The 24,001-nt window shown below is 46.6% G+C and overlaps 1 protein-coding gene across 5 annotated transcripts in view; it reads left to right on the top strand.

Annotated features, from left to right (window-relative positions):
• The window catches only part of LPIN2 (lipin 2), a 96,156-nt gene that overhangs the window by 5,448 nt on the left and 66,707 nt on the right, over positions 1 to 24,001 (top strand). Inside the window, exons 1-2 of one of the 5 annotated variants that reach the window (XM_042239649.1) lie at positions 12,514 to 12,580; positions 13,675 to 13,719. The exons of 1 other annotated variant lie outside the window; for it this stretch is intronic. The gene's annotated coding sequence lies outside the window, so the exon portion shown is untranslated. Of the gene's footprint in view, positions 1 to 12,119; positions 12,184 to 12,513; positions 12,581 to 13,674; positions 13,720 to 15,042; positions 23,963 to 24,001 lie in introns of those variants that run through there. 3 more of the 5 variants (XM_027960823.3, XM_012103527.4, XM_042239650.2) reach the window with 3 other exon arrangements.

Here is a 24,001-nt window from a genome sequence, read left to right as displayed (position 1 = left end):
CAAGTAAGTTTATGTTCACAGATGGACAGTTTTCCAGACCCGTCTGAGAGTCTTTGCTATGAGGTGTCTCTGTGAATTGCTGTGGTTTTCCAGCAGGCTTGGGGCAGAGTCCTTTCTAGGAGAGTTGAACACCCCCCAACCCCACAGCTTCTAAATTTAGTGTAACTGTCTCTTCTGTTTTAGTTAATATAGTCTTACTGGCTCACTGCCATGCTCTTTCTTCAATGTTTTGTCTGTGGCAGGTTTTATTTTTCTTTTTTAAATTATGAAAGTATGATAGCACATGTACAGGAGACTTGAAAAATACAGAACAAAGTTACATATAGTTCCACTATACATTGTAATTATTTTTTAAGTAGATAAATTAAGACTTTCAGTTGGATAGTGTTCTTGTTAATATTGCAGTACCGTTATAATATAAAATGCATGCTGATGAAAGCTTAGTTCTACAAGGAAGCAGAAAAATCTCAAGGTGCCAAGAATCAAATCCTTCTCACACAGAATCTACGGGATACATCTTCTCTAGACTGTGCCCAGTTGTGGAAGGTGGCAGGCACTCCAAAGAGAGAATGATTTGGAGGGAGTCCTGAAGAAGGAAATGGCAACCCACTCCAGTATTCTTGCCTGAGAAATCCCAGTGACGCGCCTGGCGGGTTATAGTGCATCCGGTCACAAAGAGTCAGACATGACTGGATGACTAACACACTTCCCTCTCCTAGATGACATTGGGTGACCTCAGGAAGGGCTCCCATAGATAGATCCGCCTACCCAGGAGGACAACAGATCTGCCTGCCTAGTCAGGGACTGAGTGCCCCCAACATGAGTAACTGCTCCCCACTGGATGGATCCAAGCAGAGACAGGACCACTTACACAAGGGGATTTCTGCTCTCACAGAAGATGGGACACACCGGCCTCCTAAGTCCCTGGTTTTATGACCCTGGCAGCACACAGCCAGTGAAAATATGAAAGTCCATCTTTAGATGGCTTTGCTCTCAGGACTGAGAGTTATAATCACTGATTAAAAGAATGCAAACAAATTCAGTGGAATGATTTGGAGGTTAAGGTTATTTGAGTGATTTCTTAGAACTTCTTTCATGCTTCCTTTGCACTTCTGGCCTATTTACATAACTTTTCTTCCTCCTCATCTACAGCGATTTATTGGGAAATAGGCTGTGACACACTGTCAAAAACAAACTGTTCCTTGCAGCTTCTTAGGAAAGCGGTAAGACATGCTGATTGTCGTACAAGTGCTGAAGGTAAACTTAACAAAGCTAGTAGGCAAATAATAACATTGAAAAAAAATAGAGACGTATTCGTCTATTCATTTTCATTTGTCCTTCATTAAAAAAATGTTTTTTCTTGAGAAAAAAGATACATAAAAACACCTATGGAGCCACCACCCAAGCCATGACACCCGACCCCAGGCCCTCTCTCTACCTGCACCTGTCTCCTCTGTCAAACTTAAGTTTATCCTGATATTTCTACTACTCGCTTCAGTGTTTTCCTCTATAAAATTTTATTACCTGTGCTTTTATCCTTAAAAAATATATTATCTAGAGCTGCCGGTGTATGAAATGGAGTAAATAGAATCACTCTTTTCTCAAAGTTATTTATCTATTTGTCTGTGGCGGGTCTTAGTTGCAGCATGTGGGATCTAGTTCCCTGACCAGGGATTGGCCATGGGCCCCATGCATGGGAACCACAGAGTCCTAGCTGCTAGACCACCAAGGAAGTCCCCATACTTTAGTCTTTTGTTGCTTCTTTGCTCAATATTTTATTTTTTTAAGAGCTATCTTTTTAAAAATTATTTCTGGCGGTCCTGGATCTTCGTTGCTGCAAGCAGGATTTCTCTAGCTGCAGCAAGTGAGGGCTATTCTCTAGCTGCCGTGTGAGGGCTTCTTGGGGGGGTGGCTTCTCTGATTGTGGAGCTCAGGTTCTAGAGCATGCAGACTTCAGTAGCTGTGGGGCACAGGTTTAGAATCTTCCTGGACCAGGACTTGAACCCATGTCCCCTGCATTGGCAGGGCAGATTCTTAACCAGAATCTGCACCACCAGGGAAGTCCTCAACATAATATTTTTGAGATTCATCCACGTTGTACTCCTATTGTATTTTACCGTACGATCGTGCTACAATTTAACAATCCAGTCCACTTCTGGTGGACATTTGGATGGTTGCTCCCTCTTCGCAATTGTGAGCAATGCTGCTGTTGATTCTGGAATGTGTTTTTGAGCCCACTTGTGCAAGGGTTTTTCGAGGGTACAGGCCTACATTGGAATTACTGAGACTTCGTGTATGTGCACATTCAATTGTCTAGGCAATACCAACTTGTTTTTCTAAAGCTGTTATACATTTGAATCTGACCTGCGGCATCTGAGTTCTGGCTGGTCACTCTGCATCAGCAGTTGGCGTTGAACAACTTTCTAAACATTAGCCACTTTGATGAGTGTGTGGCGCTATCTCACAGATTTGATTTACACTTCCCTGGTTATGAACCATTTAAATTTATTATTTTGTGAAATTCCCCTTCATTTCTTTTGCTTATTTTTCTATTGATTGCTAGATTTCTACTTATTGACTTATATCAATTCTTTTGGATTCGAATATTTGTTTGATTATGCAGGCCATGAACTGTTTTTTAAGAAATACCTCCTCACCCAGAATTTGTTAACGTATTCTCCTATATTATCTTATAAAAGTTTAATATCATATATCATTGAATCTAATTTGCCACTGATTGTAAGAAAAATCACAATTTCAGAAATAGTAAAATGTGAAAAAAAAGTGTATACTTGAAAGGATGACATTAATGCAATTTTTTTTCTTATATAGGTCTTTAATCCATCTAAAGCTGATTTGGTGATGTGCTGTAGAGTGGGGTTCAAATTTACTTTTTGCTATATGGATGATCAACTGCCTCCTCATCACTTATTGAAAAGTTTATCTTTCCCCCAGTGATCTGAACTACCATCTCCATCATACACTGCCTATCTGTGTATGCCGGGGGGTATTTCTGAGCTCTCCTTTTTGTTTGATTGGTCTGTCTCTCCCTGAACCTATACTGCCGGGGTCCAGCCTCGGTGGATCCAGGGTGATTCGAAGGTGGGGATGGAGTCGGCTTCTTTGGAAAAATACATATTTAATCACAGATATAGAGAGATTAGAAATGAATAGTGTAAGAAGATTAGTGGAGAAAAAGAGGCTGAATAACTTGGATTACATGGAATAGCATCCATGCTCCAGATGGGAATTCAGCCAGAAAAACGGGAGCAAGAAAGAAGCGACATGGGGGAATCAGTCTTTCCGGAAACTGATCCGATTTCTTTATTTTGGGGTTTACTTATATACCTTTTGTTACACATAGGGATGAATACAGAGTCACGGAGGGGTCAGCAGTCCTGACCTTTATCAAAATCAGGTGCTTCACATAAAAAGGTCTTAGGGATTTTATGATCCTTTCTTTCTGATAACCAAAAAACTTATTTTTTCTAAGGGTGTTTTTTCTTAAACCAGGCACCACCCTCCAAATAAAGTTACATTCCTATAGGGTGAGGGTGTAGTGAGTTACAATCAAGAAAGGAATTTATTTAACCCAAGGTTAACATGATTAATCTTAAAGGTTAATACTTATTTCTCCTATATGCTTAAAGGTTAATGCTTATTTCTCCTATATGTTAGTTATATTTGTTTTAAGGGCAGGGAACATGGAGATTTAGCAGCAAACATCAGCCCAACAAATGAAAATCCTTTCACCAATGCTCCCCTTAAGATCTATTTAGTTTTAAGATAGTGATAAAGTTACATTTTTACATAACAAGGACACAGTGATTTATAACAAAGCACAATGATCTATTACAAAAGAGAAAATTCATTAACTCAAAAAGTCTAGTATTGCTAACATCAAAAACTACTGTATTTCCTTTTCTATATTCCAAATACATTGATTAATATATTACCAGGTGCCTAAGGATATGGAGGCCTGGCAGCAATCACTGACTCAACAAGAAGAAAAAGCCCTATGCTAATTAAGACTCTCAAAATACTCCAAAACTCTCTGTGCTGTTTATGGTTGAGAGGTAGTAAACAATCACGTGGCAGGAGTATGGATAATGCTGTCACACAAGCTAGTCTGTCAGCAGAGAGGTTTGACCTGAGACATCCTTGTCCCACCCAGAGCAGGGAATTAGCAGCAATTATTGACACAACAAATGAAAAGCGCTTCACCAATATAATTCCTAATCGACCCACTATACTAATAATTTATAACTCCCCAAAAGAATTTGCCTTTAGTAAGTCTAAAACATCTCGTGCCTCTCAGGTTGGGAGGCTGTAAACAATCACATGTGGCCGGACGAACCTATACAGGTGGGCTAGATAACCTTCAGAAGAGTCCGTAAGCTGAAACACTCTTGTCACGCCCAAGAATTTTTATTGCCTTGGAACTGCACGTTTACTCCTTCTCCAAGAAAAACGGTTATGGAGGAGAGCATAAAACAGACTCTGGTTTTGGGGTAGATGCTCGGGAACAGGGGGTTTCCTGAGGCTTGATCACGCCTTTGTGTATGCCAAGCCTCCTTCCTCATGACCTTTGCCATGGGCGGAGTTCCTCACGCTGGCTCCCGGCACTATACCACCCTTATTGATTACTATAAGTAAAGTCGCTCAGTCGTGTCCGACTCTTAGCGGGTCCCATGGACTGTAGCCTATCAGGCTCCTCCATCCATGGGATTTTCCAGGCAAGAGTGCTGGAGTGGATTGCCATTTCCTTCTCCAATTGATTACTATAGTTTTAGTATATATAGATGGGTAATTCCTCCCTCTGTGTTGCTGTTGTTTGATTGATTTGTGGGAACTCTTATTTTTGGCTGCACTGGGTCTCATTGCTGCACCCAGGTTTTTCTAATTGCAGTGCACCAGCTTCTGCATGTGGGGGCTTCTTGTTGCGGAGCGTGGGCTCTTGGGTGCATTGGCTCAGTAGCTGGTGCTCTTGGGCTCTAGAGCACAGGTTCAGTAATTGTGGTAAACTGGTTTCATTGCCCATGGCATGTGGGATCTTTCCAGACCAGGGATCAAACCCTTGTCCCCTGCATTGGCAGGCAGATTCTTCACCACTGGACCACCAGGGAAGTCCTATGTTCTTTAAGGGCCTCTTGAAGAAGAGATTTCTGTTGGGATCTCAAATTGAAATGCATTGAAGCTATAGATCAATTTATGAAGAATTAATATTTTTATGAGATTGGGTCTTTTCTCTCCAAGAATATATTTCTCTAATTGGGTCTTCTTCATAGCCTTTCAATGAAATTTTATAATTCTCTCTATAGAAGTCTTACACATACTTTGTTAGATTCATTCCTAAGTATCTTGTTTATTGACACTGTAGAGAAGGGAAACGTCCTCCTTGACCCTCTAGGGTTCCTGGCTGGGTCTGAAAATTAAACCGGCAAAGACAGACTCACAGGAGAAAAGCGTGCAAATTTATTTAGTACAAGTTTTACTGGATCCAGGAGCCTTGGTAAGGAATTAAAGGCCTGAAGAAATAGTCTGTACTTAAATGCTGATTTTGATAAAGAATGGTCAGTAGTATAGAAATATGAAAGCTTAAGGAGTCTAAGGTAAATATAGCAAACATTGTATGGCATCTTTCAAAAAGTTTCATTTCTCTTTATTGACCGTATATACAGATGCTAATGGTCTTTGTATGTTAACTTTTGTAGCCAGAAACATCACTAAGCTCTCATTCATCTCAGCAGGCTGTGTACATACTCTTTTGAATTTCCTATATACACTGTCATTGTGATTTCTTCCTTTCCAATCTAATATATATATTTTCTTTTTCTTTCCTACTACACTATTTAGGACCTTAAGTACAATACTGAATAGAAGTGGAGATGGCAACACACTTATGTTGCTCATTTTAAAGGGAATGGTACCTATAATGTTTGCTGTAGGTTTTTGTAATGCCTTTTATCAAGGAAAATATTCCTAGTTTTCAAAGAATTTCATCTGAATGGATATTGAAGCTTTCTACTTTTCTTATTTATTTTTGTATTTAATTTGGCCACACCAAGAGGCACGTGGGATCTTAGTTCCTTGATCAGGGATCAAACCTGTGCCCCCTGAAGTGGAAGCCTGGAGTGTCTTAACCACTAGACATCCAGGGAAGTCCTGGATATTGAATTTTATGAAAGAATTTGTCTGCATCCACTGAGATCATTATATGACTTTTCTCCTTTAATGTTTTAATGTGGTAAATTACATTAATTGATTTTTCTAATTTGAAATTAACCTTGTATTCTTGTGTAAATCAATTTGGTTATAATTGTAGTCTTGCTGGATTCAAATTGCTGAAATTTCACCTGTGACTTTTCTGTCTATATTTATTCATGAGGTTGACCTGACATTTTGTTTCTCACACTCTCCTCATCAGATTTTGGTGTAAAGTTATGCCAACCTCATCTTATGATTTGAGAAATAATCCGTCTTTTTCCATACTCTAGAATAGCTTGTGAGAGGCTGGAATTATTTATTCCTTGAATGTTCAGTAGAAGTCACTGGTAAAACTGTTTCAGCCTGGGTTTTTCTTTGAAGAAAATTTAACAATAGATTCAACTACTTGAATGGTTATGAGCCCCTTCTGGTTTTCGATTTCAGTTTTATTAACATAATTCTTGGATTTTTCCCGCTTCATCTAAGTATTCAAATTAATTGGCATAGAAATGTTCACAAATTTGTCCTCACTTTCTGTGTCATGTGTGATTATAAACTATATAGGAATATAGTTTGTTCCTCGCATTGTTGGTACCTTTTCTTTTTCCCTCAATCAGTTTTAACCAGAGGTTTGTAAAATGTGTTGTGTGATGGTTTAGTTGCTAAGTTGTGTCTGACTCGGAGACCCTCTGGACTGTAGCCTGCCAGGCTTCTCTGTCCATGGAATTCTCCAGGCAAGAATACCGGAATAGGTTTCCACTTCTTCCTCCAGGGGATCTTCCCAACCCAGGGATCAAACCCACTTCTCCTGCTTGGCAGTCAGATTCTTTGCCACTGAGCCATCTGGGAAGTCTATAAAACGTGTTAGTCTCTCACAAATCCAGTGTTTGGCTTAACTGGTCCTTTCTATTGTATATTTTAAGCTTTTTTATTTTATCTTCCTTTCTACTGCTTTATTGAGCTATATTTTGTGTCCCGTTTCTAACTTTTTTGCTCTTTACATTTAAAGCTATTTTCTACTATAAGCTTTTAGGTCTATAAATTTCACTTTAACTACTTATTTAGCTTTCTCTCTCAAGTTTTCACTGCTGCTGCTAAGTCGCTTCAGTCGTGTCCGACTCTGTGTGACCCCATAGACAGCAGCCCACCAGGCTCCCCCGTCCCTGGGATTCTCCAGACAAGAACACTGGAGTGGGTTGCCATTTCCTTCTCCAATGCATGAAAGTGAAAAATGAAAGTGAAGCTGCTCAGTCTTGCCTACTCTTAGCGACCCCATGGACTGTAACCTACCACACGATATTTGATACAGAGTATTTAAACACTTACATTTTCATATGGATTTGTTCTTTGACTCAAACAAATGGATTTTTCTAGATTTTTTTTTTAACTGATTCCTGACTTAATTGCATTGTAGTCAGAGAATATGCTCTGTATGATAGGAAATTTTCCAGATTTTTGAGACCTGCTCTGTGGCTCAATCTATGACCAATTTTAGTGAGGTTTCTGGGTGGGTTTAAATATATTTTGTTTCCTTATTCTATGATTTTGCACTTGGGATCCCTCCTTTATTAGGTCTGCCACTAAACTCGCCGCTTAAAGCAGACCCTCTGGTTTTACTTCTGCTCCCCAAGACTCCCAAAGCTGCAAAAACCAATATTCAGATTCACTCAATTCAGCAAATACCTTCCAGGCAAAAGCTGACTTTGGCCTTTGCTTACTGCTCTGAGTTCTGGCCTTCATGCGCTCTCCTAGGACTATTTCTTAACTTGTTGCCAGTTTTTGGATCCCTTCTAGAATATATCTTTTAATATTTTACCCAGTATTCTTGTTGTTTTCAGTGGAAGAGTTAGTCAGATACTCAGCCAAGCATATAACTAGAAATGGAAATCCTCTTTTAGCTTTCATCAATTATTTGTTGAACACCTACTGTGTGTGGATTAAGCACTGTAGTTGTGATCTGTGCAAGGTGGACTAGTGACACAAGAAAAAGGCTGCAGACTGGGGTAGGACAGTAGAGGCACCAGACAGAAGTTGGCGGGAAGCTGGTTGAAACTATGGTTTGGGCATCAAGCAGGCCTGGGGTGAAGGTCAGGGTCTCAGCTTACTGGCTGTGGGGCCTAAGGCAAGTCACTCAACCTCTCTGTGCCTTCAGTCCCTCTTCAATAAACTGGCATTAACAATAGCAGCTGCCTCAGAGGCTTGTAGTTAGAATTACTAGAAAGCTCGGCAGTGATGGCTCAGAAAATGCTAACTAGTCTGTGTTCTCACAGAAGAGATGCATAAACTGGGAGCAATAAGGTTTTTTCTCTGTGACTGAATCCCCTCCCCTGAGAGCTGCCAGGGAAGGGCATAGGACCCTCTGCCTTCCAACTCTGGGCTGCGGAGACTGGATCCTCATCCTAGTGACCATCTTTCCCTCTTCCAGAATCCCTCAACGAGACCCCCTTCTCACCAGCCCTCTCTCTCCTGACTTAGATTGCTTCCTCAATCAGTTTAGATTGTGGAAATCAGGGACAGGAAGGCAAGGTCTGCAGGCAACTTCTGCTTTCCAGAAGTTCCCTGAGACAAGCAGCATGTCTGGGTGCCTTCTTATGGGTTGGGGGGGGGGGAGCAGAGGGGGGAGAGGGGGCAATGCATGAAGAAAAATGAACATTCATGTTTTAAAAGCTAGCCTACTGCAGAAGGGATGGCTAAAGCATACCAGCTAGAAGGAGCAGGAAAGGAGAAGCATGCCCTAGATGCTATGCGGGAGAACCTGGGCTTTTTCCTCTAGGGAGTGGACTGCCAATAACTGGTGCCCGGCTCTCATCTGTGATTCAAGATGAAGGGTGCTTAGAAGTTGAGGAACAGAGGGCAGGGAGACCAGCTGGAATATGTCCCTCAGGTATTCCTCAGAGATGCTGTGGGAGAGGGCCTGATGGCTGGAAGGTGAGGTCTTCTGTTGTGCAGCTGGGGTGGTGACTGAAGGCCGTCAACACAGTCGCTCCGCAGAGAGCTTTGGAGAGTAGAAACGACAAAACGTGGTGGACGTGGAGGGGAGAGGAAGGACACAAGACCGCCTCCTAGGTTTCTGGCAAGGATGACTACGTGGATGATGGTGCAACTAGCCATGATAGGAGATTCTGGAGGAGCAGGTTTGAAGAAACAAGTGCAATGGACCTGCATTTGACGTCACAGTGGGCCAGGCTGGTGGAGGTGTCTAAACTCTCTGAACGTGGCCATGGGGCCCTCGGGATTCTGGCTAGAGCGAGGATGCGAGGATGCGGGAGTTTCCAGGAGGAAATCGTACTCAGTATTATCTTACTTTTGAGGCTGTGAGGGAGGATCTGAAAGGGTACACAGAATTTGGCAACCAAAAGTTTGTTGGTGACCTGGCATGAGTAGCATCAGGGGTGGAGGAGGAGTGAGAGCAAGGCTGTGAAGAGGTGAAAAAGCAGAGTCTCTTCTTTCCAGCTTGGCTGGGCAGACAAGCTGGGAGATAACTTGATGGCCTGAGGTGGGGGCAAGAAAGCCGGCTCCTGCTCCTTCTTCTCCCCAACCCCGACGCTTCCAGCTCCCTGAGCCCACTCGCAGGGAGGGGTGGTCCAGAGCTGGGGCAGGTGAGGGAGGGAGTGGGGCTAGGACACCTGAAGGAAGTGCTTCTTTCCTCCTGCATTCCAGTGGACTCGGAGGGAATGGAGGCTCCCAGCACTCTTCTCAGATGTTAGGGGCAGGAAATTAAGTGTTAGTAACTCAGTAGTGTCCAAGTCTTTGCAATCCTATGGACTGTAGCTCACTAGGCTCCATGGAATTCTCCAGGCAAGAATACTGGAGTGGGTTGCCATTCCCTTCTCCAGGGGATCTTCCTGAACCCGGTCTCCTGCATTGTGGGCAGATTCTTCACCAACTGAGCCACCAGAGAAGTCATGGGCAGGAAGTGAAGGCATATCACGCAACAGATATTTCATGAGTCTCTGTTTTGCTTATGTAGTGGCGTAATGTAGGTAAATATCAGAGAATGAGGAAATGGTAAACGCTTGAACCTGTCACTCAGATAAGGGATCCAATCTCAGGTAGTTTGGAGAGAGGGAGGATGTGTAGGGCTTCCTGAATGATGAAAGGAAGGAGGCCTGACAATAGTTTCTTCCCAAGCTCTTTCCCAAGGCAGTGAGAATGGCCTTAAAGAAACAGGAAAAGTCTAAGGGGTGGGGGTGGGGGGTGCTGTGGGGAGGAGAAAAGCCAACAAGTAACAGAATACTCAGGTCCCACACTAAGCTAAATTAGGCACTTTACTATGCCTGTATGCTCAGTTGCTAAGTCCTGACTCTTTGCAACCTCATGGACTGGTAGCCTGCCAGGCAACTCTAGTTCATGGGATTTCCCAGGGAAAAATACATTAGTGGGTCGCCATTTCCTTCTCCAGGAGATCTTCCCAAGTTGGGGGTCAAAGCTGCCTCTCCTGCATTGGCAGGCGGGTTCTTTACCACTGAGCCACCAGGGAAGCCTGCTTTAAGTGTAATGGTGTGTGATTCTCAAGACAACCCCAGGAGAAAGGCATTCCTGTTCTCCTTCTATTAACATAGAAAGTAAGGGTCCAATTATTTTTCTCACTTTAATTTCATTTCTCCAGAGCAGAGTAAAACACTCTGAAATACAAAGGGAAACGTCCAGCCTTTGTCTTTGAAAATTTTTATCCACTTGTGAAGCCTGGCACCCAAAAAGGAAACTCTAGAGTCCTTGGGCCAAGGAAACCACCGACGTTTCTGTAGGGCCCTGGTTAAGGATGGGGCAAAGCTTGGCTGAATGCTTGAGAAAGGCAGAAGGAACTTGGAGGAGGAAGTGGTTGTCTGGTTCCTTCTGCAGAGGCCACCCAGGGGCCCTGAGACAGGGAGCTGGTTCCCTGGTCCCAGCCCTGTCAGCCCACACTCCGTCGGTGGGAAGAGACTGAACTGCGGCTGGGCTCTGGAGGAGCTTTATATAAATGCCCTACTTTTCAGTATCCTCAAAGCTGTATAAGTTGTCATCCACAGGACACATACTGAGAAGTTAATGGAATTTGGAAGGAACACATGTATTTCCATTCATAACTTTCAGTGAGGGCATAGGCAGCGAAGAAACAAAAGCCAGTGTGCAACAATAATATCCAGCCCGAGCAATCCATTCCTTTAAATGTATATTTTCAAAGGGGGATGTGTAATAGGATGGGGGTGGGGCGCGGGGAAGTAATCAAACAGATGTGCTACTGGTGATCGAAAGTGGATTATGAAATACTGATGCCTTGTATCTTTTTTGCCCTTTACTGTGTTCAGTCGCATAGGACTCTTTTACAACCCCCTGGACTATCCATGGGAGTCTCCAGGCAAGAATGCTGGAGTGAGGTTCCACTTCCTTCTCTAGGGGACCTTGCAGATCCAGGGATACTGTGCCTCCTGCACTGGCAGGCGGGTTCTTTAGCACTGAGCCACCTGGGAAGCCCCGTTTCTATTTATTCTTTTTGGGCAGTTGGGCTCTAAGATGCTCGTGACGCGCTGCAGGGTTGCCATAGAGACCAGGAGACACTATTATAGAAAGATAACGTTAGGATGGCCCCACGCCGGCCAGAGGCCAGGGCCCGCCGAGCGCGCTGGAGGTGGGAGGCTCGGCGGCTCGCGGGGCCGCGGGCTGGAGGGCGGCGCGTGGCCGGGAGGGGGCGGTGGAGCGGCGGCGTCACGTGGCGGGGCGGGGCCTGCGAGTCGCCCGCCGGCCCGCCCGCCGCCGCTGCTCCGCCGCCCCGCCGCCGCGTCCCATTCATGAGGGCCGCCCGGCTCGGCTGCGGCCCAGGCGGCTCTCGAGGCAGCGGCGGCGGCGGCGGGCTCCCGGGCTCCGCGCGCGCCCCTGGCCGGCCCCGCCCCCTCGGCCGCCCGCGAGCGCGCCCAGCCCGGCGGGTCCTCGCCGAAGCCGTCCGGCCGCCGCCTGCCCTCCGGGCGCCGGCGCGGGCCGGGAGCGGAGTCGCCGCAGGTAAGCGGGGTCGCGGGGCCAGGTCCTGCGCGCGGTGAGGTGGGTGGTGGGGAGGGGCGTCTCCAGCTCGGCTACAGGCCGAGCCCCCTGCCTGCGCCCCCTGCGGGCGGGCAGACGCGGAGAAATTCGGCGCCCCCGGCGCGCGAGCGGAGGGTGACTCCGGGCCCCCTCGCCCGGCCCTGCGGCACTGAGGCGGAGCTGCGGTCCCGGAGACGCTCTGCCGCGCGGGTCCCGGCGAGGGAAGCGCCGCCGGAGGCCGCGTCTCCATCCCGCCCCCAGGCCTGGGGGAGGGGGCCCGGCACGTGATCGCGGCGCGGCCGGGAAGTTGCTGTTATTTCTCTGCGGCCGTTCGTTCTCCAAGCTTCTCCGCCTCCGGGCTGTGGACCGGATCCCGAGTGTGAGTAGTTCTCCTCCTCCTCCCCGACCCCCTCCCCGCGCCACATCCCCGTTTGCGTCGACAGTGTGCAAAGGATGGTGAGGTTTTCTCTCTTGCCTTCTGACCCCGGCGGGTCTCCACCTCTCCCGTCGCCCGGGTAGATGGAGACTGTGGGGATGTGGCCTGGAAGACACACTTAGGAAGACCTTTACCAGAAAGATCAGCCTCCCTTTCAGAAAGTGCTGGAACTCGGACAGTTCGGAAATGTTAAGAATTAACTTAGCAAGCCGCTAGGTTCATTTAAAAATAAACGATTGAAAAAGTGCCGCCCCCCGCCCCCACATTGAAAAAGTGCCCCCCCGCCCCCACATGGAAAAAGTGCCCCTTGCCTTGGTGTCAGGCCAGGCCTAATTGAAGCTCTTTGCCCAGTTTGGATGCTCGTGTTACTGGTTATTGAAACTTGCCCTGGCTAGTTCCTAAAGCTTTGACAACACGTAGCCAGTCCTGAGATCGATTTTGAAGTATTTAGGAATTGTTTAGGGGCCCCCTGATGGCTTATATGTTGATGGTCTGATGTTGATTGTTCTCAGCTGCGGTAACATTGGAAAGGGCGGCAGGTACAGCAGAGGTGGGAGCAGCAAGGGAAGGGCCCCCTAGCGCAGCATCATCTCTGCTGAAGGGGCGGCAGCCTCAGGCCATCCTGGGCACGAGTGTGAAAAGCCCCCAGCCCAGGGGTGGAAGGGCATTGTACCGTGTGGGTGGCCGATTCCCTCCAGTTTCAAAGTGCAGTTGGGGGTGATGTGCAGATTGAAGCACCTCCAGGCCCAGGGGTGGATGGTGAAAGCCAAAGAATGCTAGAAATGAGACTGGTAGGTTCTGTTGTAGTTGATGGCGATGGTGAGAACCAACTAGAGAAGCTTTGTTTTGAAGGGACTGGAAGTGGGAGCATTGGAAAGCCATCTGACACTATAGTAAAGACACTGGTGAGAAGCAGATGATTAGGATCGGCTGGGCTCTGTGTGGTTACTCTGTTGTTCTTGTGGCTGCAAAAGGTGCTCGTCACTGGGGATGGCCACGTTTGGGTTACTGACTGCACCCTCTCTCTCCTATGCTAGACTGTGTCCTAGAAGGCCAGACTCCGGTAGCTGCCAGCTCCCAGGGTAAGGCTAGCTTCTAGAAGCATCTCCGTGGAGGTCTGTAGAATGAAGGTAGGAAGAAGCGGACAGTGTGTCCGAAACAGTGACTCCAGAGCTGGTGGGACTTCCTGAATGAATTCAGCTCTCCTGAATTGTGAGCCCTGGATGCACAGTCTGGGCCATGCCACTCACTGGTGGTAGTGGTGGCTTAGCCACTCTGTCGTGTCGGACTCTTTGCGAGCCCATGGACTGTGGCCTCCCAGGATCCTCTGTCTATGGGGTTTCCCAGGCAAGAATACTGGAGTGGGTTGCCATTTCCTCCTCCAGGGAATCTTCCTGACCCAGGGATCCAACCTATGTCTCCTGAATTGCAGGTGGGTTCTTCACTGCTGAGCCTGCAGGGAAGCCCCCACTCCGCTGGAGGTGTTCAGTGAACTGATGTGCCTTACAGTGAGCACTTTTCAGTGTTTACATATTAACTTGAGCTTAGAGATAGCTTGGTTCTCTGTGTTGGCAGCTATGCTGCTTCATCCACACGCATTTCCTCATAGGTGGCAGCGGTGATACCCAGCTGGAAGCTTTGTCTAGTTAGGAGGTGGATTCAGCTGCCTCCCGTGGGTGCTTAGCAACCTGTCAGGAAGTGCCCCTTCAAACAAGTCTGCCCACCTTTAATTTAAATCCTTTTGATCTGACCCCACTCTGTGTGTACGTGTGTGCCCACATTGAGCTGCCCATCTATCACTGGGCAGTGGTTTGGGGCCTTTATTTTGAATGCCTGTTTTGGTCTGTGCTGTTTCTCTTCATTTAGAAGTAAGTTGTTTTCCTTCTGGCTCCAGAGTCCTCTGACGTATCAGTTGCCTTCTTTATGATGAAACGACACACGGGCTGGTATGCAGCACCTTCTGTTGGCAGTGCGTGCACGCTCAGTTGTGTCCGGCTCTGTGACTCCATGGGCTATAGCCCACCAGGCTTCTCTGTCCATATAGAGTCTCCAGGCAAGAATACTGTAATAGGTTGCCATGCCCCCCTCCAGGGGTACTTTCCGATGCAGGGATTGAACCCACTTCTCTTGTGTCTCGTGCATTGGCAGGCAGAATCCTATATAAATGCTGTCTTACAACTACTTTGAGGATAGTTACTACAGACTTTATCTGAGTAATAAAGTATTTAAGTCATTTTGGTGGCTTTGCTGGCTAATAGCGGTGATTTGGGGAATCGACCTTCCCTGCCTTGGGCTTGAGTCTTTTAGTTACACTCTGTCACTCCAGCTAGACACTTCACATGTGTCCTGTCCTATAGGCCAGGGTGAAAGTGGAGAGAGAGTTGCTTGGGATCTGTGTGAGTCCTTGGCAGCAGGAAGCTGGGTCCAGGTGGTCTGGCCTGCTCAGGTGGTCTGGCCTGCTCTGGAACCCTGGGACTGGGGGATTCGGCTCCTAAGTATCCATTCCCTCTAGAGGGAAGAAGGAAAAGAAAATCCGTTAGGAGATAAATGGTGCTGCGATGCAAGATAAAGCCCCATAGTGTGACCTTTGGAATTAAATGATGATAAACTATATTGTACAGTCTTGTTTGCTTCACTGATTATAGTTTAAAATCTTTTTTCCTCTAAAGACTTTTAAGTGCTAAATTTCGATGATGCTGTTTGTCAGTTAGACTGCTACAAAGAAATGAAGAAAGGAGCCAGAATGCATTCACCCGGTAAAGCGAGGCTCCTTGGCCATAGCATCAGCCCCTTTCCCTGCCTTCATCTCGGGTCGTACCAGAAGGGTGTGGCCAAACCCCAGGGAGGGGTTTATATGGCTGTTAGGTGGAAAGTGAAAGTCGCTTAGTCATGTCCACCTCTTTTCGACCCCATGGACTGAATAGTCCATGGAATTCTCCAGGCCAGAATACTGGAGTGGGTAGCCATTCCCTTCTCCAGAGGATCTTCCCAACCCAGGGGTCAAACCCGGGTGTCCTACATTGCAGGCAGATTCTTTACCAGATGAGCCCACAAGGGAAGCCCAAGAATACTGGAGTGGGTAGCCTATCCCTTCTCCAGCAGATCTTCCCAACCCAGGAATCGAACTAGGGTCTCCTGCATCGCAGACAGATTCTTTACCAACTGAACTTTCCGGGGGGGGGGGGGGGGGGGGTTTAAAATTATTTTTAGACTATTTATATCAAATATATGATTTGAGAGACTACATACAAGTTCAGGGGCTGGGACTAGAAGGTGATCTTTTAAAAAGCCATTTGGAATGTGTGGCCAGTTTTTGTCGTGTTTGCATTTAGAACTTGTTATGCAGTGTTGTGTGTATCTGCAGTGTATCTGCATATTTTCAACATGAACTATCCAAATAAGACTTCCCTGCTTCTTCGGAGGAGAAGCATTGGCTCCCAGGAAAGCACTGCTCGCCTTGCCCTGGTAGCTGGTGGATTGTCTTTATCTGACTTTGTTGGCATATGTGAACAGTTTAGATAAAGTCTTCCGTCATTAATCTTATGAACAGTAACTGAGTCTGTTGGCTTTATTTCATTTCATATCCTCATTTATTTTCTGTACCAGTTCCCTTGATTGTTTCGTAATAAAGTTCGTCTGAACTGCATCAACTGATTTTTGTTTCAACCAGGCAGAGTATAAGAATCTGCCTGCAATACGGGAGACCCAGGTTCGATCCCTGTGTCAGGAAGGTCCCCTGGAGAAGGGAATGCCAACCCACTCCAGTCTTCTTGCCTGGAAATCTCATGGACAGAGCTGCCTCAGGGCCTGCAGTCCATGGGGTCACAGAGAGTTGGACACGACTGAGAGACTAACACTTTGAGAGTATAAGCAAAATTCAGAGTGGTTTGTAAATTCTAAATTGTTTTCAGCTTCTAGCATTTTTTCCATCTTTCCTACTGAAGAATCTAGAATGGTTCTTCTCTCCTGTTTTAGCAAATCTGAGTTTCTCCTGTCTCAATTTCCTCCCAGCCATCTCCACCTGCCTGAACATTTAATCCTCTAGCCGCACTTCCCTTGATTAACATCAGCTGCAGGGAGGCACGCCCTTTGCATGTGGTGATACAGTTGCTTTTTCGTTTGTCCTAGGCTGCTTGGTGTTTGCTCTCAAGTCATCTATGGCTTTCCTCTAGCTGCTCACCAGGGTCAGAGGAAACAACAACTGTTGCCTTAGTTTTCAGACACTCCCTGTGGCCAATCTGCCCCCTTTGCTCTAAATAGTGAACCAAAGGGAGTAGAGGAGAGGTGGACTGTTGGATGGAATAAGAAACCAGATGTAACGGCTTGTTGTATTCTAGTGAAAAGACAGTTTGAAGAGGGAAGGAACCTTTAAACAGGGGCACCGTTGGGGACCGGTCATGGGGACAAGATCTGTAGGTTTACAAGTCTCCGTGAAGGGGAGAGGGAGGAAGGGACAGGTCTTAACGGGTTGATGCATGGAAGGAGTCAGATCCAGGGTGCTCAGGTGGTGGTGCACACCTAGTAACTGAAGGCACCTGTTGCGCGCTCTCCAGTTGTCTTGATTTTTACCTTTTTTGGTCATTTGTTAACTTAGTTGTTGTATATTTTATGTAACATTACAGGGAGTGCAAAGGAACATGGATTTGAAAAGTTTAAGAAACATGATTAAAGACAGTAATATTTCAAAGAGAAGAGGTACCAGTACCTAGGTTTAGAAGTGACTTGGTTTTGGTGAGTATGATTAAGTAATTGTAGATGAAGAGGAGATGCTGAGGGCAGGGAAAACCTCCTTCAGAAACTCTGAAGCTGGGACTAGTGACTTTCTCGCAGGAAGGAAGACGGGTGTGTGGCACCAAGTAACATCTTCAGTGGCTGAGTGTCTGCATTTGCCTATTTCTGAAACTTAATGGAAGGGGTGATATTATCCTGTTTTTCAATCTTTACTAAGATGTTTTCCTTTTTATAGAAAAAGGATCATAATTATAAAGAAGTTCATCAGTTAATCTGGAATTGAAATCTACCTGAGAGCCTTTCTTCTGCCTCTGAATAAGCAGAGGCAGTGTGCGGTGGTCAGGATGGTTCTCATCTCTTCATTTAGTGGTGATGTGACGTTTTTTGCTTTTGATAAGCTAGGTGTGTCCTGCTGTACTAGAGACATGTGGTTTCATTCTGAAAGGCCCTTGAAAGGTAGAAGCTCTTCAATATAAACTCATCCGTTAATTTTATTGTATGATTTTGTATGGTTATCAACTGGGAGACAGTGAAACCATCAGACCGTTCATGTGAATTACGTACTCTGAATTGCTGCTCCCTGGTATGAAGTGGTATTTCCTCTGATGGGGGCGGTTATAGACCTGTGACCCTCGTAAACTGATGTCTTTTCCGAACCAGCGTGAGTCAAGGAGTGCTTGGGCTTAGAGGAGACCCCTCGGGGACATACATTTTGTTTCAAGATTCTGTGTGAATATAGTTTTGCCTTATCAGGAGTCTGCGTGTAATTATGTTTTCCTTTGTAAAACTTCCAAAGAATCTACCTACATATTTCTTCAAAATTTCAACATTTTTGGATGAATTTTGAGTAACATTAATAGCCATAACCAACCCAATGGAAATGAACTTGAGCAGACTCTGGGAGATAGTGGAGGACAGGAAGCCTGGCATGCTGGAGTCCATGGGGTTGCAGAGAGTCAGACACGAGTTAGCGACTGAACAAAAAAAAAAATCATAACGTCTTTTTACATAAGAACTACACAGAAGCAGGACTTATTTAGGGAAGCATCATTTAAGAGAGAAGGTTTCCATTTTATAACTAAAAACGTGTATTAAACCAGTGCTTTATGAGAAGGAACTGATCTTTTGTTGACCTGGCTCAGCCAGTTCAAAAAACTTGCCTAAGTAATGTTATTTGAAAAGTAAGAATTTGGAATTTGGGGGTCTTTAAAAGATAGCTGCTCCCTCCACTGAGGCTCTCCGTCTGCAGAATGGTGCTGATGTCTACTTTTAGGAACACTCCATGTTTCTAGGAGGTGCTTGATGTTTGTAAGACCTTGTCATCAGCATTGCAGTTACATGATTGAACACTTTCTTAGGTCAAGGCCTTGTGGTTCACACAAGTTATCTCAAGAGTCACGACGACTCTGGGAGGTGGAGATAGCACTCCCATTTTCTAGGTAAAGATGGTGAGGCTGGAAGAGCTTTGCCAAAGGCTGGCAGCTGTGCAGGGGGCGGTGCCGCCCTCGCTGCATCACCACTGCTCTGCCCAAGGACTGTAAGAATTCACCTGTGTCTGCTCAGCAGGCTGGAGCCAGTTTTCGGGCTTTGTTTTGACTTGATTAGGTAACACTGGAGAACTAATTCTTAATGTCAGCGTCTGTCAATTGCTAGAAGGCTAGCATTTGCTGTGTAGGCGCCTTGGGTTTCTCTGAGGCATTTATGTCTGAAAGCCAACGGTGCCAGGGCAAGAAGTGCCAGGGAGAGAACCCCGGAGGCCGTGGGCCTGGGACCGTGCTGGAATCAGTGGGACTGTGTGATGCCTGGTCCCTCTGCCTGCCCCACCCCGGCACGAGAGCATTGCTGGGCTGAGTTGGAATGGAGCATTTAAAACACGGCTCCTAAACGCTGGCCGAGTATTGTTCTCAGCTGAGTCCCCCAGGACACTGATTCTGTTTAGTGTCGAGAAGGAGAACTGGGCTCAGTTGGACTTCTGGAGACACCGTTTGTCAGAATCCAAGAAGCTCCCTTCCTCAGGGATCTTCCCAGGTACTCTGGACTGTCGACTTGCGTGTCCTCTGTGACTCCCCGTTACCTGGGACTGGGCTGAGGGGCTCGGCCCCGAGTCCAACGTGGCCAAGCTGGATGGGGCTTCCAGCTGTCTCCTCCACGCCGCAGCCTCTCTCCTCCCGTGGGGGCAGCCGGCTGAGACCCCTAATGCTGTCGAGTTTGACGGTTTCTTAATTGGTGCTTTCTTCACTGTATCGTTTGACTCAACTTGCCAATTCCATTGGCAGAAAGATTCTCTCTAATGGAGTTTTAATGGTGTTTTCCTTACTTGTGAATAAATAAATGATTTGGGATTTATCAGCTCTTCAGTACAGGGGAACTTCCCATTAAACAAATACATTCATAGACCTTCAGGAATTTCCACGTTCTTAAATACACTTTTGGCCTTAAGTTAACTCAGTTGTCTCATCTATAATGTGGAGACAACAATGCCTATACAGCTGGGCTGGTTCTCAGGTTTTGAGTACGATGTGTGTTAAGTGTCAGAGCCTCGATCCACCCCAGGACTGAGGCAGGGTGCCAGACTGGGAGCTCTGACTAGACGAGGGCAAAGGGCCGGAAGGCAGCAGAACATCCCCCTTGCCCTGAAGTAGCTTGCAGTCTTTTCGGGGGGTTAAGTCTGCTTCTGTGTGAAGCTGGATGGGGAGGGGTTCAAAGGGAGCCAAGGAAGAATCAGAGAGACCTCTGTGCTGGTATTTTTAGCACGAGAATGTGATGTTTGGTTGAAAGGTGTTTATGTCTCAGAAATATGATTGCTTCCTGTGCTTAAAATTTCTTCCTTGACCCAGAAACTTTAATCTTTATAGTGTCAAAATAGGAAATATGCTTTTGTAAGTCAGCAGTTTTGTATATACTTTATGTACTATGTCCATTTACAAATTTAAGCCTTGGGATTTTTGCCGTCATTTTCACTCTGGCTATGTGAATCTTGTTGTCCAGGCCTGTAGGGAGAGCCTTGTCTTTGTATCTGCAAAGTAGAGCTGTTGTCTGTACTTGGTATATATACTGCAGATGAATGCTTAATTTAAAGAAAATTCTATTGCTGTCTGCTTTTTAACTAGTCTCTAAGTAGTTGACATTTTTCTGCAAGCTTCAATCATTTTCATAAAAAAATTTACTTAGATTTATAAAACTATGTGTAATTTTATTCTCTGCTAGTTGAAAAATACTAATATACCTGTATTGCTGTGGTAGCTGATCTTTTTTTTTCTCCCCCAACTGCTGAATGTCGTCCTGGTAAAATGCTGGCTGAATCTTTTGCTGATGTCCTTGCCATCAAATGGGAAAGGGCTTCTGTGTAGGGCTTCCTAGGTGGCTCAGATGGTGAAGAATCTGCCTGCAATGTGGGAGACCTGGGTTCGATCCCTTGGTTGGGAAGATCCCCTCGAGGATGGAATGGCTACCCACTTCTGTATTCTTGCCTGGAGAATGCCATGGACAGAGGAGCCTGGTGGGACACATACAGCCCATGGGGGGTTACAAAGGGTCAGACGTGACTGAGCAACTTTTGCCTTTTGGTTTCTGTGGTAGGACATTTGCCTACCCCACACAAATCATCTGGATAACGTAATAGGGGCTCTGCTATACTTAAGTTTCCTGGTTCATTTGTTTGGTCTTGTTAATGAAAAGTACCTAACTCTCAAATGGACCACCAGGGCTGATGCTGAGAGTTGGGAAAGAGCTTCTGCTAATTAAAAGCCAAACAAAACCTCATGGTGCTCCTGAGCACTTGGTGTTTATTTCTCTTTTCTCTAGTAGATCGCATTCCAGTAAACAAGATTCTCTTTTATAAGGCTGCATCACATAATAAATTTCTCCATCTTAAGACATTTTAAAGTATATGTGTGTATATATATATTTATACGTAGTTTATAAATTCAAATAGTGCTTTGACTACTCTTCCTCACTCTTGATCACTGCTTCCTGAAAGCAACTCCTTTCAACTCCTCTGCCTGTTTTGTGTGGGACTTGGGTGCGTGTGTGTGTATGTGTGTGTGTGCACTTCGATAGCTTGGTTTTTCTGATTGGAGGTTTTCTCAGAGAAAGTGACTTCCTGGTATGCGAGGTGAAGAGTCATCTCCTGTATAACCCTCCTTACACACATTTCCTTCCGTCCTCCCAACATAACTGTATCATAGTTTATTGTCACAATATTCGGTGTCTGTTTTCATGACTGAATATGGTTCAGAGCCAAGCCTGTGCAAGGATCCTGTCTCTTCAGCAGTTCGTCTTTGTCTTCTCTGTAGTTAGTTGTTGTGTTGGCGTGTGTGTCAGGCCCCCAGCTTCCGACAGAGCTCCGGACCCCTCGCCTGGGTCCCTGTGACCCTTGCCTGCCTTGGGCCTGCCCTCCCGGTGGGCGGATGCAGGAAGGGCTGCTGGAAGTCAAGGGCCCCTCCCGTCGTGACTGCCTCCCTTGGAGCCGGGTGCTGCCCCTCCTGTCTGCAGGCACCCGTGGGAACATTCAGTTTGGAAAATCATGGTTTTGACTTGGAAATTTTCTTGGGAGTTGTCGTGGTTTCTGACGTCTCTTCACCAAGGAGGACTTATGAGCACTTTCTGACTGTGTGATCCTCTTTTTTTTTTTTCCTGCATCCATCTTTCATCTTTCAAAAGCATGACGTCTTCCACTTCCTCTAACCACGCTTTTTGTGCCTGCCAGTTACTGCCCTTGTATTTCTTCCTGTTGACCTGGTGAGTGGATTCCTTTGCTAGGGCTGCCATCACAAAGTGCCACGAATGAGGACTTAAACCCAGAAGCGTGCAATCTCAAAGCTCTGGAGGCCGCGGGTCCGAGGTCACGGTGTCAGCAGGACTGGGTCCTCCAGGGCCACCTCTCTTGGTTAGGCACCAGCCTCGGCGTTTCTTGTGGGCGGGCACCGTGAGGGCACCGTGATCTCTTCCTCAGGTTCCCATGGCCTTCTCCCCTGGTGTGCATGTCTGTGTGTGTCTCTCTTTGTCCAGGGCTCCCCTTTGCATAAGGGAGCCAGTCATTCGTTGAGGGCCTGTCCTGACAACCGCATTTCAGCTCAGTTAACCCCTGTAAAGATCCCGCTTCCAGATAAGGTGGCGTTGTGATGTGTTGAGGGTTCGAACACCGACTTGCCCTAGGCCACAGTTCAGCCCAGAAGGACAAGTGTCAGGAGGGAATGCTGATCAGGTAACACCTTCTGTGTCAACAGCGTGTCCTCTTTATTGTAACCTCTTAAAAGATGCTTTTAGTCACATCTGCCTTCACTGAAGATCAGAAAACCACTCTCAGGAAGCAATTTTTTGATTGCACTTGGAGAATTTTGTTCAGAGTCTGTGACTGCTAAAATTTCCACTGGTTTTCTGAATGTTTTATAACTTAGCATCTGAGTCACCTTATTTTCGACTCTGGCCTTGATTCCGCAGTAGTTTGAAGGTTGGCAGAATGCCTAAAGGAAGAGCAGCTGCAGAGCCCTGTGAGAGTAGATCGAAGTCCGTCCCTGCACGTTAGGAGACCGCAGACCTGTGCTCCCTCTCCCGGGTTAGCTGTGCTGTTTGTCTCTCAGGTGTGGCTTTCCCCTAAAGCCACCCGCTCCACTCCTTCCTCCCTGCACCCTTTGACCTCCTTCGTAGTAGTTAGCCCGGTCTAGCATTGTCTTTGTCTTTGCCTCTCTCTCTCCTTAGCGTTACAGTGTAAGTGCTGTGCGGGCAGGTGCCTGGTCCCCCAAGTTCACTGCTTGATCCCACCTCAGAATCGAACATGGAACAGCACGTCCAAGTAGATGCTGCTTTTAAACAGATGAATATGGCAAACAGGCTTTGTTTTCCAACATTACAAACGCTACTTCACTGACCCGCTGTTGCTCTTGGGAATCCTCCTCTCTCTCTCTGAAGGAGCTCGTGTTCCCCGGGGTGGGCCGGGGGAGGAGGGGGCGCTGGCCGCAGCTGCTCTCTCGGTCCACCCAGAGCCCTGAGAGGGATGGCCCCTCCTGACATGTCTGAAAACTCCCCCGGGGCCCTGGTAGGCACAGTGCACAGTCAAATAGGACGTGAAATTCGAGTCGTGTTTGCACTGGCCTAGCTGGAAGGCCCTTCCAGGTTTCCCTGGGCCTTCTGCAGCTGCAGCCTGGGATGCCGGAGCTGGGTGGTTGCCTGGGAGTCCACGGCCCTGCCTCCCAGCCTCCTGATCGCCACGTGCTGTCTTACAGTCCCCAGGTGGTTCCAAAAAGAAGAGGAGGAAGTGGTGAATTTGTGCTTCCTGTTCTGAGAGACTTCCCTCTGAGATCCCCAGGGGGCTGCATTCCTGAGAGTGAAACGGCTGTCTGTGTTATAGGAGCTGAGGCCTCCTGGCCACAGTCATGACATCAGTTAACTAAGCTGATGGGTTGGTGCTTGTTTTTTTTCTTGTTTGTTTAATTGTTGTGCTGCAAGTCATGAGGAAAACCCTCCTCTCCACTGCAGGAGTCACTGAAAGGTGATTGAGGCAGTGAGAGAGGCTGGTCTAATCGTTTATGCGGCAGAAGTCACCTTCTAACTAGGGTTGTGGCACCGGAACGCATCGCGGCTCTCTGAAACCAGGTGAGATCCATTCCCACACAAGGGCTTGGCATTCTGATG

This window comes from Ovis aries, chromosome 23, assembly GCF_016772045.2.
Source record: "Ovis aries strain OAR_USU_Benz2616 breed Rambouillet chromosome 23, ARS-UI_Ramb_v3.0, whole genome shotgun sequence".
NCBI classification, from domain to species: Eukaryota; Metazoa; Chordata; class Mammalia; order Artiodactyla; family Bovidae; genus Ovis; species Ovis aries.
This window is presented reverse-complemented; position numbering and strand designations above follow the sequence as displayed.